Source organism: Henckelia pumila, chromosome 4 (genome assembly GCF_033568475.1).
Source record: "Henckelia pumila isolate YLH828 chromosome 4, ASM3356847v2, whole genome shotgun sequence".
Lineage (NCBI taxonomy): Eukaryota > Viridiplantae > Streptophyta > Magnoliopsida > Lamiales > Gesneriaceae > Henckelia > Henckelia pumila.
In genome coordinates, this window is record NC_133123.1 from 229,360,210 (window position 1) to 229,374,044 (window position 13,835).

Consider the following 13,835-nt stretch of genomic DNA (forward strand, 5'->3'; position numbering starts at 1 on the left):
GTGATTTTAAACATGTTAAAAAATGAAATATAATTTTAAAAGTGTCAAAACATGTTTAAGGAGTCATTTTTTGGTTAAAATAAGTGGAAAATCAGATTTGGAACGTTCGAAAATAGTATGATAGGTCCCGGGGGTCCAAAACGAGTTCGGAAGGACCAAAGCAGTTCGAAGCGTGCTGACCAGTTTGGACCGTCCGAATTCAACAGGGTCCGAGTGTGTAAGGGGATCGGACAAGTGACAGTTCGAACCCTCTGAACCTAGTTCGGACCGTCCGAACTTCGCTTATAAATAGTCCATCCGAGGGCCTCATTTCTCACATAATTTTACACAATTTCTCCTGGTTCCAGCATGGTTTCAGGGGTTTAGGGTTGATTCCAGCCTTCCTAGGCTTGGTCCGGAGGTTGGCCAGGCGCCCCGGGGTTGCGGCAGAGAGTTTTCCAAGTTCTGGGGCAGTCGTCATCAGCGGGCTGACAACAGACGTAGTGTGGACTATAGGCTTGGATCTTAGAGCTGGTGTAGCTTTCCTAGTGGAACTAAGGTACGCAAGTACAGACTGAGATAGCCAGCTGAATATACATGTTTATGTGTTGCATTATTATATGTCATGATATGCATGATTTAATGTTCATGATTTGTATGCGGCATTTACATACCATGTTGAGCATGTTATCCTTTTGAGATAGCCAGTGGTTCTAGGGTCGCACTGCCCTAGGGTTGTTGTTATATTACGTTCGAGTACCGTGTGACATGCACTGGACCGACGTGCAGCGTGTGCAGTTTACCCAGGACGGTGATAGTCCAAGATCGGGTTCAGTATGTATGACACCCACTAAATCTTCGGAGCAGCATGCGCATACTGGAGGCGCCTGTGTACTGAGCATGATTTTCCAGATATGATCCCAGTTTACCTAGAGCATTCATAGTTCATGTTGCATGCATCATATAGACCTGTATATTTAAACACGTGTACACGATTATATTATGATATACAGATATACATATACATATATATATATATATATATCACACCGTAACTTCATCATCATCATCATCATCATTCAGATTTCTTTCATTTTCATTTCCAATTTCTCTCTCCTACACCGTCAACTTCAAACTGCTGTAACTCCGCCACCGATTGTCGAAACTCAAAAATAAATATACCGTTGGATTCCTCGCAACAAGGGCTATCCACGGACACCCATTTTGCCCCTTTTTAATCGCGATTCGGATGAACCAGATGTTGGAGAACTCGGCGATCAGATCAATCAGAATTGATACCCGGTGAAGCGGAAGTTTAAAAATTTTATATGGAACGATTCCATAATGGGTATCAAAACTTTACGATTAAATTGTGTGTGTAAAAATTAAATAACAATTATAAATTTTTACCTCCAATCTCGAAGCGAGATTATGGACACCAACAGATTGCTCTGCTCTTGTTGTATATCCCTGGAACTGATGGACGAACTGTTCTTCAATCAGGTCCACGAACGGATAATTAATCCCTCTGATAGATTGCACTAGAAAATCTATCAGAAGTTTCTACGAAGAGAATTAACGAATTTGATCCGTTAAACCAGACTGTAATTCAAAATTCACAGGCTGGATTTTTCCCGAGCAGAGGGGAGGGGGGCGGCCACTGTCAGAGAAAAATACTAGGTTTTTCGAAAATTTGTGACCTGTTGTGTTTAATTTCTGTACTGCAATAACTTATTTATAATGTAGGCCGCTAACAGCTTAGGGCCCATTAGTCATAAGTTCAAGCCCGACAAGCAAAGCCCGCATGTTCAGAAATTAATATAAAATTCATCATGACTCCGATTGATAAACCGATTTCACCAATGTGTACAAAAACCATTTCTGCACCTTTTAAAGTCAAGATAAATTTTTCTGAATCCGAATTCAGTGGTTTCCAAAAATGTCCATCCCTATGTCATTTTAGGAAATCTTACTCCTCTACTCTTAAATAAGAAGTCCAACTTCTTTGTTCATTAAATTTAACTCTTTAAATTTAACTATCTCAACGGGGATTAAAAATCCATTACTCTGTGTGACCCTCAATGGTTCAGGGATACAGCTAGCCGTGGGCTCACAACTCCTTGTGACTCGGAACAACAATTTCCGACTTGCCCATCGAATCATGGTAAGAGCGTCTAGCAACATCGCCCCATGATTCCCTAGGTATCACTGATAGTGCCTGCAAGAACCAATAGATTTTGGTTAGCGTACAGTACGGTCCCTTCATCCATATATCCCGATCGAATCAACAACCATTGGTATATCGAAAGTCGTTCGAGATTCGATAACTATGCAATACATCTTGAAGATCAAATAGTGACATCGCATGTGTTACTAAGAAACCATTTCTTAAAACACATCATGTACTCTGGCCAGAGATTCGTCACACTAATATCTCCTCAGATCGCATAGATTATCCACACTCGCAAGTATGTGGTGAATCCTTGACAACAAAGCATCGACTCCTATATGTGTTGTAACTGTACCCAATCCCGACACCTGATGACCCCAATAGAGTCGGTAAATGAGTCAAAGCACAGTACTAGCATATAGAGTCTCAATGATGTTTCAAGTAGTAAGGACTAATGGTGTACAACCAAAACCGCGGACTTTATCCACTCGATAAGTGATAACCACTTGGAAAGTCCGGATAGGGTAGTTCGATCATTCATCGTATGAATATCCATTTGCATGCTTCGAACATCTCTATGTTCCTTACCAATGAAACGTGGTACTCTGCATCGCAAATGCTAGTCTCAAACTTGAGCGATCCTTATCCTTATTATCGGACGGCTCAATCGACTAGGAACAGTTTAGAATACACAGTGACTATAAGATGTGTTTCATGATAGACATCTCCATGTTCTACCACATCTTACATACACTATAGTGTATTCAAGGTCTTTATCAAAACAACAATAGTATATCACAATATAACAATATGAAGAAAGATAAAGTCATTGCCATTAATAAAAGTGTAAATTATATTAAAGCCCTTAGCCACAAGTTGGCTCACCGGGCACCTACTCTTTCAATCTCCCACTTGCCTTAAAGCCAACTAGTCATACTACGTAGACCCATTGCTTCGCGATGTTTGTCAAATAATGGTCCTGGCAAGGGCTTAGTAAGTGGATCAGCGATATTATCTGCAGAGGCCACTCTTTCGACAGTGATGTCTCCTCTTTCCACAATCTCCCGGATGATGTGGTATTTCCTCAGTACGTGTTTGGATCTTTGATGAGACCTTGGTTCCTTTGCCTGAGCAATGGCACCCGTGTTGTCGCAGTACACCGGGACTGGACCAACAACTTCAGGAATAACGCCCAACTCTTGGACGAAATTCCTCATCCAAACGGCCTCTTTAGCAGCCGCTGATGCTGCAATGTATTCTGCCTAAGTGGTGGAATCCGCTGTGGTGTCCTGCTTGGAACTTTTCCAAGAGACAGCACTGCCATTGAGCATGAACACAAATTCAGAGGTTGACTTCGAGTAATCCACGTCACTTTGGAAGCTAGAGTCGGTATAGCCTTCCAATTTTAGTTCTCTTCCTCCATATACCATGAACATATTCTTAGTCCTTCGTAAGTACTTAAGAATGTCCTTCACGGCTTTCCTATGCATTTGACCAGGATTAGCTTGATATCTGCTCGCGACACTCAGAGCAAATGCTACATCCAGTCTGGTAGATATCATCCCATACATGATACTACCTATGGCTGACGCATATGGTACATGTGTCATTTTCTCTATCTCTTCATCCGTATTGGGACACATAGACTTGGATAGAGAAACTCCATGACACATGGTAGATGTCCTCTCTTGGACCCATCCATTGAAAACCGTTTCAATATGGTGTCGATGTAGGTTTATTGAGTGAGTCCTATCATTCTTTTAGATCTATCTCTATAGATCTGTATCCCTAGAATGTAGGATGCCTCACCCAAATCCTTCATCGAGAATCTACCTGATAACCATATCTTTGTTGACTGCAACATCCCTACGTCATTCCCAATTAGTAGGATGTCATCAACATAAAGTACTAAGAATGTCACAGCATCCTTAACTACTTTCTTGTACACGCATGGTTCCTCCTAGTTCTTGATGAAACCAAAATCCTTTATTGTTTCATCAAATTTCTGGTTCCAACTTCTTGATGCTTGTTTTAGACCATAAATTGATCTCTGAAGCTTGCATACCTTATGCTCGCTTCCCATGGATGTGTACCCCTCAGGCTGCTTCATATAGATTTCTTCCTTAATGTCTCCATTAAGAAAAGCAGTCTTCATATCCATTTGCCATATCTCATAGTCATACCAAGCAGCTATGGCAATAAGGATTCTTATGGACTTGAACATTGCAACTGGTGAAAAGGTTTCATCATAGTCAACTCCTTGTCTTTGAGTATAACCTTTCGCCACCAATCGCGTCTTGTAGGTCAATACCTTACCATCAGGCCCAAGCTTTCTCTTGTAGATCCATTTACACCCTATTGGAACAATTCCATCGGGAGGATCTACTAAAGACCAAACTTGGTTTGTATGCATCGAATATATTTCCGACTGCATAGCTTCAAGCCATAAATTTGAATCCGCATCAGAAATTGCTTCCTTGAAGTTTCTTGGATCACATCCAACATCGGGTTCATCTTGATCCCCTTCAAGAAGAAGGCCATATCGAATAGGAGGTCTAAAAGTCCTCTCGGATCTTCTAGGTACAGGCGTGTCTATCAATGGTTCCTGAGGTGTAGGATCGTTATTTTGTATTTCGGGTTCATCTCGAATTTCTTCGAGTTCCATCATCTCGCCTTTCTTATCCAATAAGAACTCCTTCTTCAAGAAGGTGGCATTCCTTGAAACAAACACCTTTGTTTCAGCAGGATAATAGAAATAATATCCGATTGAATTCTTCGGATACCCTACAAAATAACATAAGGTGGATTGACTATCCAACTTATCTCCCACTGTCTGCTTCACGTAAGCAGGACATCCCCAAATCCTCAAGTACGAATACTTTGGAGCTTTGCCATTCCATAACTCGTATGGTGTTTTGTCCACTGCTTTAGTGTGGACGTTGTTCAACAAAAACACCGCCGTTTCAAGCGCATAGCCCCAAAATGAAGGTGGAAGCTCAGTGAAGCTCATCATGGATCGAACCATGTCCAACAAAGTTCGATTACGACGCTCCGATATACCATTCAGCTGTGGTGTCATAGGAGGAGTCCACTGAGAGAGAATCTCATTCTCTTTCAGATAGTCCAAAAACTCGGTACTTAAGTATTCTCCACCTCGATCCGATCGAAGTGCTTTAATACTTTTACCTAGCTTATTTTCTACTTCAGCCTTGAATTCTTTGAACTTTTCAAATGCTTTAGACTTATATTTCATTAAATATAAATACCCATACCTAGAATAATCATCAGTAAAGGTAATGAAGTAGGTGTGGCCATATTGAGTACCAACTCTAAATGGACCACAAACATCTGTATGGATCAAATCCAACAGATTTTGACTACGCTCAGGTTTCCCCTTAAAAGAAGATTTAGTCATTTTTCCTTTTAGGCAGGATTCACAAGTAGGTAGAGAGTTAATATCAGACATATCAAACATGCCCTCTCCCACTAGCTTGTTCATCCTCCTTGAGGAAATATGACCTAACCTAGCATGCCAAAGGTTTGCCGGGTTTTGACTATCGATTTTCCTTTTGTTTGTTGTTGCCGGTTTATCAACATAATTTATTGGAACGTCTTTTAGTTTTAAGTTATATAGATCGTTTTCAAGTTGTCCATTTCCAATCAAACATTCATTCTTGTAAATATTGCAAATCCCATTCACAAAATTGCAAGAATAACCATCTCTATCAAGCATAGAAACAGAAATAATGTTTTTAATTAAATCCGGAACAAATAAAACATCTCTCAAAAGTAACTTAAAACCGTTCTGCAAAATTAAATAAATATCTCCCACAGCTTTAGCTTCAACTCTGGAACCATTTTCGAGCCTCAGCTGGGTCTCGCCCATTCTAAGCCTGCGACTTCTTGTCATCACCTGCAAATCATTGAAAATGTGAGATCCACATCCGGTATCCAATACCCAAGAAGTAGTATTAAGTGAAACATTTATTTCAATATAGAACATACCCTTCGCAGTTCGCAACTGCTCTAGATATTCCTTGCAGTTACGCTTCCAATGACCGGGCTTCTTGCAGTAATGACAAACATCCTTGGACTTTTCCATGTTTGAAGCCTTTGTCTTGTACTTCTTCTCGGTTCGATTTCTTGGGTGGGGCAGAACGTTTCTTACCCTTTGTACTTGGCCCCTTCTTAGCAGAAGAAGAGGAGCCCACCAAGAAAGCCGGTTTATCCTTCTTTAATGTGGATTCATATGTCACAAGCATATTGACCATCTCTTCAAGGGAGGCCTCTATCTTGTTCATATTGAAATTCACCACAAATCCGTCAAACGAAGAAGGAAGAGATAGAAGTAGTAAGTCCACGTTGAGTTCATGCTCCAACACCAAATCAAGGGTTACCAACTTCTGTATGAGCCAAATCACTCGTACCCCATGATCACGGACCGAAGTCCCTTCACGCATGCGACACGTCATTAGCTCCTTTACAGTAGCGAACCTTTCAGCCCTCGATTGAGCCCCAAAAATTTCCTTGAGTTGTACGTGAATGTCAGCAGCATTCACGGTGTCCTCAAATCGCCTCTGGAGTTCATCAGACATCGAGGCTTGCATATAGCATTTGGCCTTGATATCATGGTCCCACCATGTATCAAGTTTGGCTAACTCTTCCGGACTTACGTCAGCTGATGCTTCCTTCGGAGGAGATTTTTCTAACACGTAGAGCATCTTCTCCGAAGTCAAGACAATCTTCAACTTACGGAACCATTCCGTATAGTTTGCGCCAGTCAATTTATTTTGTTCGAGGATCGAGAAAAGTGGATTACGCGAATTCATCTTTATGAAATACTGAAAAGAAACAGACAAATATTAGTGATTATTTAAGTAATTTACTAAGACATAAAATAGGCGAAATTTATTTTATGAATCTCACTCCCACTATTTTAACGATTTCACTACCCTCTAGTGAAAACGGGAAACTGTTTTCCTTAGTGAGAACATGGAGTCCAATTGACAAACTATGGTCCCGAATAATATCAGCCAACCATAATTTTCAAAAGGTAGAGCCCAATTGCTTCCAAAGCAACCTCCACGTTTTTACCTCATGTCCAATAAGGGCCCAATAATATGACGCCGTTTATTGTGACATGTCAAGATGACCCATCAATATTAAGTTGTGATGGACGGTCGCCATGTGGATCCCCCAATAATATGAGCTGATCCCATGGGAGTTCCACCCAACTTACAACATGTGTCGATCCAATGTACAGCTTTCCGACGAACGGGCCCCCCCAATAATATGAGCCGGACCGTATCCGCGGGTAGCATCTCATACATTGATCGTTGATGGAAGGTAGGAACATTTAAACAAATTTAAATTTCCTTTATTTATCTTGATATCAATTTTAAATCATATTTAAAATGAGGGATTTTAATTTTGAAAATTTGTCTCATCACTTTTAAAATTTTGTATGCTTGCCGGATTCACACAATTTTGTCTAAAACATGCATACAACAATAATATCACATATTATATAGGATGATCGATTCCATTTCTAATCGACTCGTGGTTGCCAATCACGAGTCTTAGTCCAATCCTAGGTAATATGCAGTATGCAATGCAACCCTATTACATTTTGCTTCCAATTTACATTTTTTCTGTCTTTATTGTCTGATGGGCCCACCTCCGTCTTCAAATCTTCATCTCCCACTAAATCTAATGTATTTACAATAAATAACAATGACAAGTAGGGGATACATTTTTAAGGGGTGGGAACGGGCCGGGCCATAAACCAAGCCCACTTTTATTACATATGACAATTCATATTGGGCCATAAACCAGGCCCATTAATAAATCCAACAACAATAAAAACAAATGTAAATTCCTAACATACACCTACAAAATTGGTCATGGCAATCGATCATCCTTATCCAATAACATTTAATTCAAAATTAATTTATTGGATAACATGCAATGGCAATTTAAATTTAAAAGGATAAAATCATATTTCATATATAAAATCTTATTTTACATACAAAATCATATTTTATCTTTTTATCAAATAAAATCATATTTTATCTATAAAATCCAATTTTATACATAAAATCATATTTTACTCAATATATCCATAAGATCATATCTTATCATCAATTGTACCAAAAATAATTAATTTCAAAATTCAATTTAACGGATAAAATATTTAAATTTTCCAAAAATTCAAATTTATCCAAAAATCAATTTTAAAATTTTCGGACTCGAACAATTCGATCCGACGCCTCGTGGACCAATCAAAAACAATTTTTGATCTGACCAAAAATAGAATTTTAACATATTAAAATTTAATTTAAAATTAAAAAATTAATTTTTCCGCGGGCCGCCCGGGACATTCTCGGGCTGCCCGCGCCCCAAAGGGCTCGGGCCGGGCAGCCCGGCTGCCCCTAGGGCAGCGACCATCGCTGCCCCCCCCCCCCGGGCAGCGATCCAATCGCTGCCCGGGTTTTGCTCGAAAAAAAAAATTTTATTTTTAAAATATTTATTTTGTTTCAAAAACCGAGGCCTAAAAAATTTTTGTACAATCGATTAATTTAATCGCTTGATCTGAGCAACCTGGCTCTGATACCACTGTTGGAGAACTCGGCGATCAGATCAATCAGAATTGATACCCGGTGAAGCGGAAGTTTAAAAATTTTATATGGAACGATTCCATAATGGGTATCAAAACTTTACGATTAAATTGTGTGTGTAAAAATTAAATAACAATTATAAATTTTTACCTCCAATCTCGAAGCGAGATTATGGACACCAACAGATTGCTCTGCTCTTGTTGTATATCCCTGGAACTGATGGACGAACTGTTCTTCAATCAGGTCCACGAACGGATAATTAATCCCTCTGATAGATTGCACTAGAAAATCTATCAGAAGTTTCTACGAAGAGAATTAACGAATTTGATCCGTTAAACCAGACTGTAATTCAAAATTCACAGGCTGGATTTTTCCCGAGCAGAGGGGAGGGGGGCGGCCACTGTCAGAGAAAAATACTAGGTTTTTCGATAATTTGTGACCTGTTGTGTTTAATTTCTGTACTGCAATAACTTATTTATAATGTAGGCCGCTAACAGCTTAGGGCCCATTAGTCATAAGTTCAAGCCCGACAAGCAAAGCCCGCATGTTCAGAAATTAATATAAAATTCATCATGACTCCGATTGATAAACCGATTTCACCAATATGTACAGAAACCATTTCTGCACCTTTTAAAGTCAAGATAAATTTTTCTGAATCCGAATTCAGTGGTTTCCAAAAATGCCCATCCCTATGTCATTTTAGGAAATCTTACTCCTCTACTCTTAAATAAGAAGTCCAACTTCTTTGTTCATTAAATTTAACTTTTTAAATTTAACTATCTCAACGGGGATTAAAAATCCATTACTCTGTGTGACCCTCAATGGTTCAGGGATACAGCTAGCCGTGGGCTCACAACTCCTTGTGACTCGGAACAACAATTTCCGACTTGCCCATCGAATCATGGTAAGAGCGCCTAGCAACATCGCCCCATGATTCCCTAGGTATCACTGATAGTGCCTGCAAGAACCAATAGATTTTGGTTAGCGTACAGTACGGTCTTCATCCATATATCCCGATCGAATCAACAACCATTGGTATATCGAGAGTCGTTCGAGATTCGATAACTATGCAATACATCTTGAAGATCAAATAGTGACATCGCATGTGTTACTAAGAAACCATTTCTTAAAACACATCATGTACTCTGGCCAGAGATTCGTCACACTAATATCTCCTCAGATCGCATAGGATATCCACACTCGCAAGTATGTGGTGAATCCTTGACAACAAAGCATCGACTCCTATATGTGTTGTAACTGTACCCAATCCCGACACCTGATGACCCCAATAGAGTCGGTAAACGAGTCAAAGCACAGTACTAGCATATAGAGTCTCAATGATGTTTCAAGTAGTAAGGACTAATGGTGTACAACCAAAACCGCGGACTTTATCCACTCGATAAGTGATAACACTTGGAAAGTCCGGATAGGGTAGTTCGATCATTCATCGTATGAATATCCATTTGCATGCTTCGAACATCTCTATGTTTCTTACCAATGAAACGTGGTACTCTGCATCGCAAATGCTAGTCTCAAACTTGAGCGATCCTTATCCTTATTATCGGACGGCTCAATCGACTAGGAACAGTTTAGAATATACAGTGACTATAAGATGTGTTTCATGATAGACATCTCCATGTTCTACCACATCTTACATACACTATAGTGTATTCAAGGTCTTTATCAAAACAACAATAGTATATCACAATATAACAATATGAATAAAGATAAAGTCATTGCCATTAATAAAAGTGTAAATTATATTAAACAAAAGATTGTTTATACAAAGAGTCATCAAAGCCCTTAGCCACAAGTTGGCTCACCGGGCACCTACTCTTTCACCAGACGCCAACAGCCTTCACGTCTTTGCCATCGTTTGGCCACCTCCGGTCACCTAAACGTTAAATTGAATATATGGTTGAAATCATCTCAACGAGAGTGATAAGTGCATTTTGTGTGCATTATTTCGTGATAGGTTTATGTTTATTTTCTGTGCATTCATATTGTTTTTATGTTTTTTTATGTTTTTTAGTGCATGCTTGTGTATTTCACTAATCGGGTTGATTTTGTAGGAAAATGGATTTTTGAAGAGTGAATTACGGAACAGCTTTCGATGCCATAATTTTTCGAATTACACTCTAGTGCAGATTTTGTATGGTGGATTGGATGAGATAACAAGAAGTTGGGTGGATTATGGAGCTTTATCCACTGGCAGTCACTTGTTCAAAAGAGATGATAACAGTGCGATCCACCCATTAAATGATATGGCAGATTTCGACTACCATTGACATTGTGATCCTTCACTGCAGGGTTGGAGTCACCAATATCCTCCAGAATTCAATCCCAAAAATTTTGCGAACCAACCACCCGAGTATCAAAAACAGTGTATAGGGCGTTTTGAAGAGCATGTGGCTCAGTTGGAGAACATTGTGCGACAACAGACAGAGATAAATCAGTTCTTGGAAAGCCGAATCAACTCTTTGAGTTTTTTGGATGAACAGATTGCGTTTTTTATAGGACCATCTTTTGAGATTCTCCAAAAGACTGCAGCAAGTTGTGTTGATCAGTTATCATGGGCATGTGATTCTAAAGCAATAATAGAGCCAGAGAAAGAAGAAATATTTTTTGAGGAATCTTTATGCTACGAGGAGTAAAACGAGATAGTGGAGGAGGAAGAAACATTCAAGGAGAAAGAGTTGAACTCGTCAATGGTCTTTACATGCACACCATTAGAAGATCCATTCTTGCTATTGACGCCAACTCCACAGTATTACATCATCAATGAGTTCAGCCTATATTCGGAGTCTCCTTCCAAAATAATCAGTTATTGAAGAGTATTGTTGTACCGACGAGCTTACAAAGTCAATATCACGCCAAGCTTGAGGGCGAAGGAAATCAAAACCCATACGTAGAGTCGTATGATTCTTACTATGGGCGGCAACCGCTCTTTGATGGTTGCTTCTGCATAGTCGGGTTGTAGACTATAAACTTAGCGCTGACTGGGAGGCAACCCAGTTTTCTTTCCTTTGCTCTTTAGTTTAATTTTTGTTTTTTGTTTTTTTTTCTATTTGATTTTTGTTCTTTCCCATGCCATTTTGTCGTGAATGCCGCTATACCCAGTCTACTACTGTCACCTCAACAGATGTCGCTGCTAGAGTGTGAAGAGGAAGAGAATGATGGAGATGCCAATAAATTAACCAAGGGATTTTCATTTTTCAGTTTCATTCTGTTTTTGTTGTTCGTCTTGCATTCGTTCTTTGTTTGTGCATATTGTTTGTGTTTCTAGAGAATTGAGGGCAATGCTTTGGATAAGTATTGGGGGATGTTATTTAGTTTTGTTTTGTTCATCATTGTGTTTTTGCATTCATATGGTTTAGTTCATTGCATATAGTTTTTAATCATGCATATCATTATGTTATTGTGTTTGTGTTGTGTGAATAAGTAGAATGATGACTGTTGGCCGATGATGATAAAGTTGTGAAATTTTTTTTTTTTAGAAAATGTTGCTTTTGATTGAACATGAGAAACTGTTGGTTGACTCGTAAATCATATTAAGCACGCATGTTAGACTAGTGTAGTGTAGCGATGTAATTGATGAAATTCGTATTTGCTTGACCATTGCACAGCAATAGATGCTTGTTGATCATGATAGTGTCTTTGGATTCTTGATGATTGTTAGACATTGCATGTGTGATCTTGGGCGTACCTATAAAATATTTGAAAAAAAAACTTTTGTTGAAAATTAAGTTAACTCCATCCGGGTTACAAGCAGAGATTGAAATCCTAATCTCTTGTTCTTGACTAAGTATGCAGACTTCATGGGGTTAAAAATTTGGAAATTTTAAAATAACAATTTCATCCGGGCTTGGAAAATGATTGAAATTCTAATCATTCTTTCATAGCTAAGTTTGCGGGCTAAATGGGATTGTATCTCCATCCGGGCTATAAACGAGGGGATTGAAATTCGAATCCTATCTTAGTTATAGCTAAGTTTGCGGGTAATTATTGGGGCTTGAGAAAATCGGATGCAAAATCCGGCGGTGCGTAATTAATCTCAAGAAAGTGCATGTTTTTGTTTGGGATTGTTGGGATGAAGGAGTGCTAGATTGTGACACTTGCACTGATTTGTCATAGATCGCTAAGCATTCTTAGGACAGATTCTTTTGAAGATGCATGAAACTGGAATGACATGACACACACTCATGTTTACGTTAAACTGAACGTGTATTGTGAACAATCAGAAGTTTTTGTGGTTTTTAGTTGTTGAAGTTGAAACTTATCGGAGGATATGTTGTTCATGATTCATTCTTACTTATGTCGTTGTTTGCATTTTGTTTTTGCATGTCTTGCTCGAGGGCGAGCAAGGTTTAAGTATGGGGGTGTTGATAAGTGCATTTTGTTTGCATTATTTCGTGATAGGTTCATGTCTATTTTATGTGCATTCATATTGTTTTTATGTGTTTTTTAGTGCATGCTTGTGTATTTCACTACTCGGGTTGATTTTGTAGGAAAATGGATTTTTGAAGAGTGAATTACGGAGCAGCTTTGTTCGAAAAATAAAATTTAATTTTAGAAAAATTCAAATCCGATCTCCACCGTTCGGATTGACATTCAAGATGTTTTGAAGCTGATGTCCAAATTTCAGCTCGATCCGACGGCTAGATCTTGAAATATGAATTTTTCAAAATCGTCGCTCGGAGCAGAAAATGTGAGGCGCGCGAGCGAGAATTGAACTCGCCTGCGCACGAGTTAAAAATTCCAGAATTCTGCTTTTCATTGTGCGCGCGAGAGATAATTCTACTCTCCCGCGTGCGGGTTTCAGCATTAGACTGTTCTGAAAAGTCCTTGTGTTAGAAGGAAATTAATTGGTATGGGTTTCAGACCATATAAATAGAAGATATATCATATTTTTTAGGGTTCCGAAGTTCCAGAACGCAGACAACACAAGGGATACGGCTTCAAAGCTTGGGAGAAAAGATTTCTCTTTTCTTTTCTTCTTTTATTTATTTTTGAATAATTTTTTTAAATTATTGAGTAGTTTTTCTTCAACCAAGACGGCGTGATTGGGC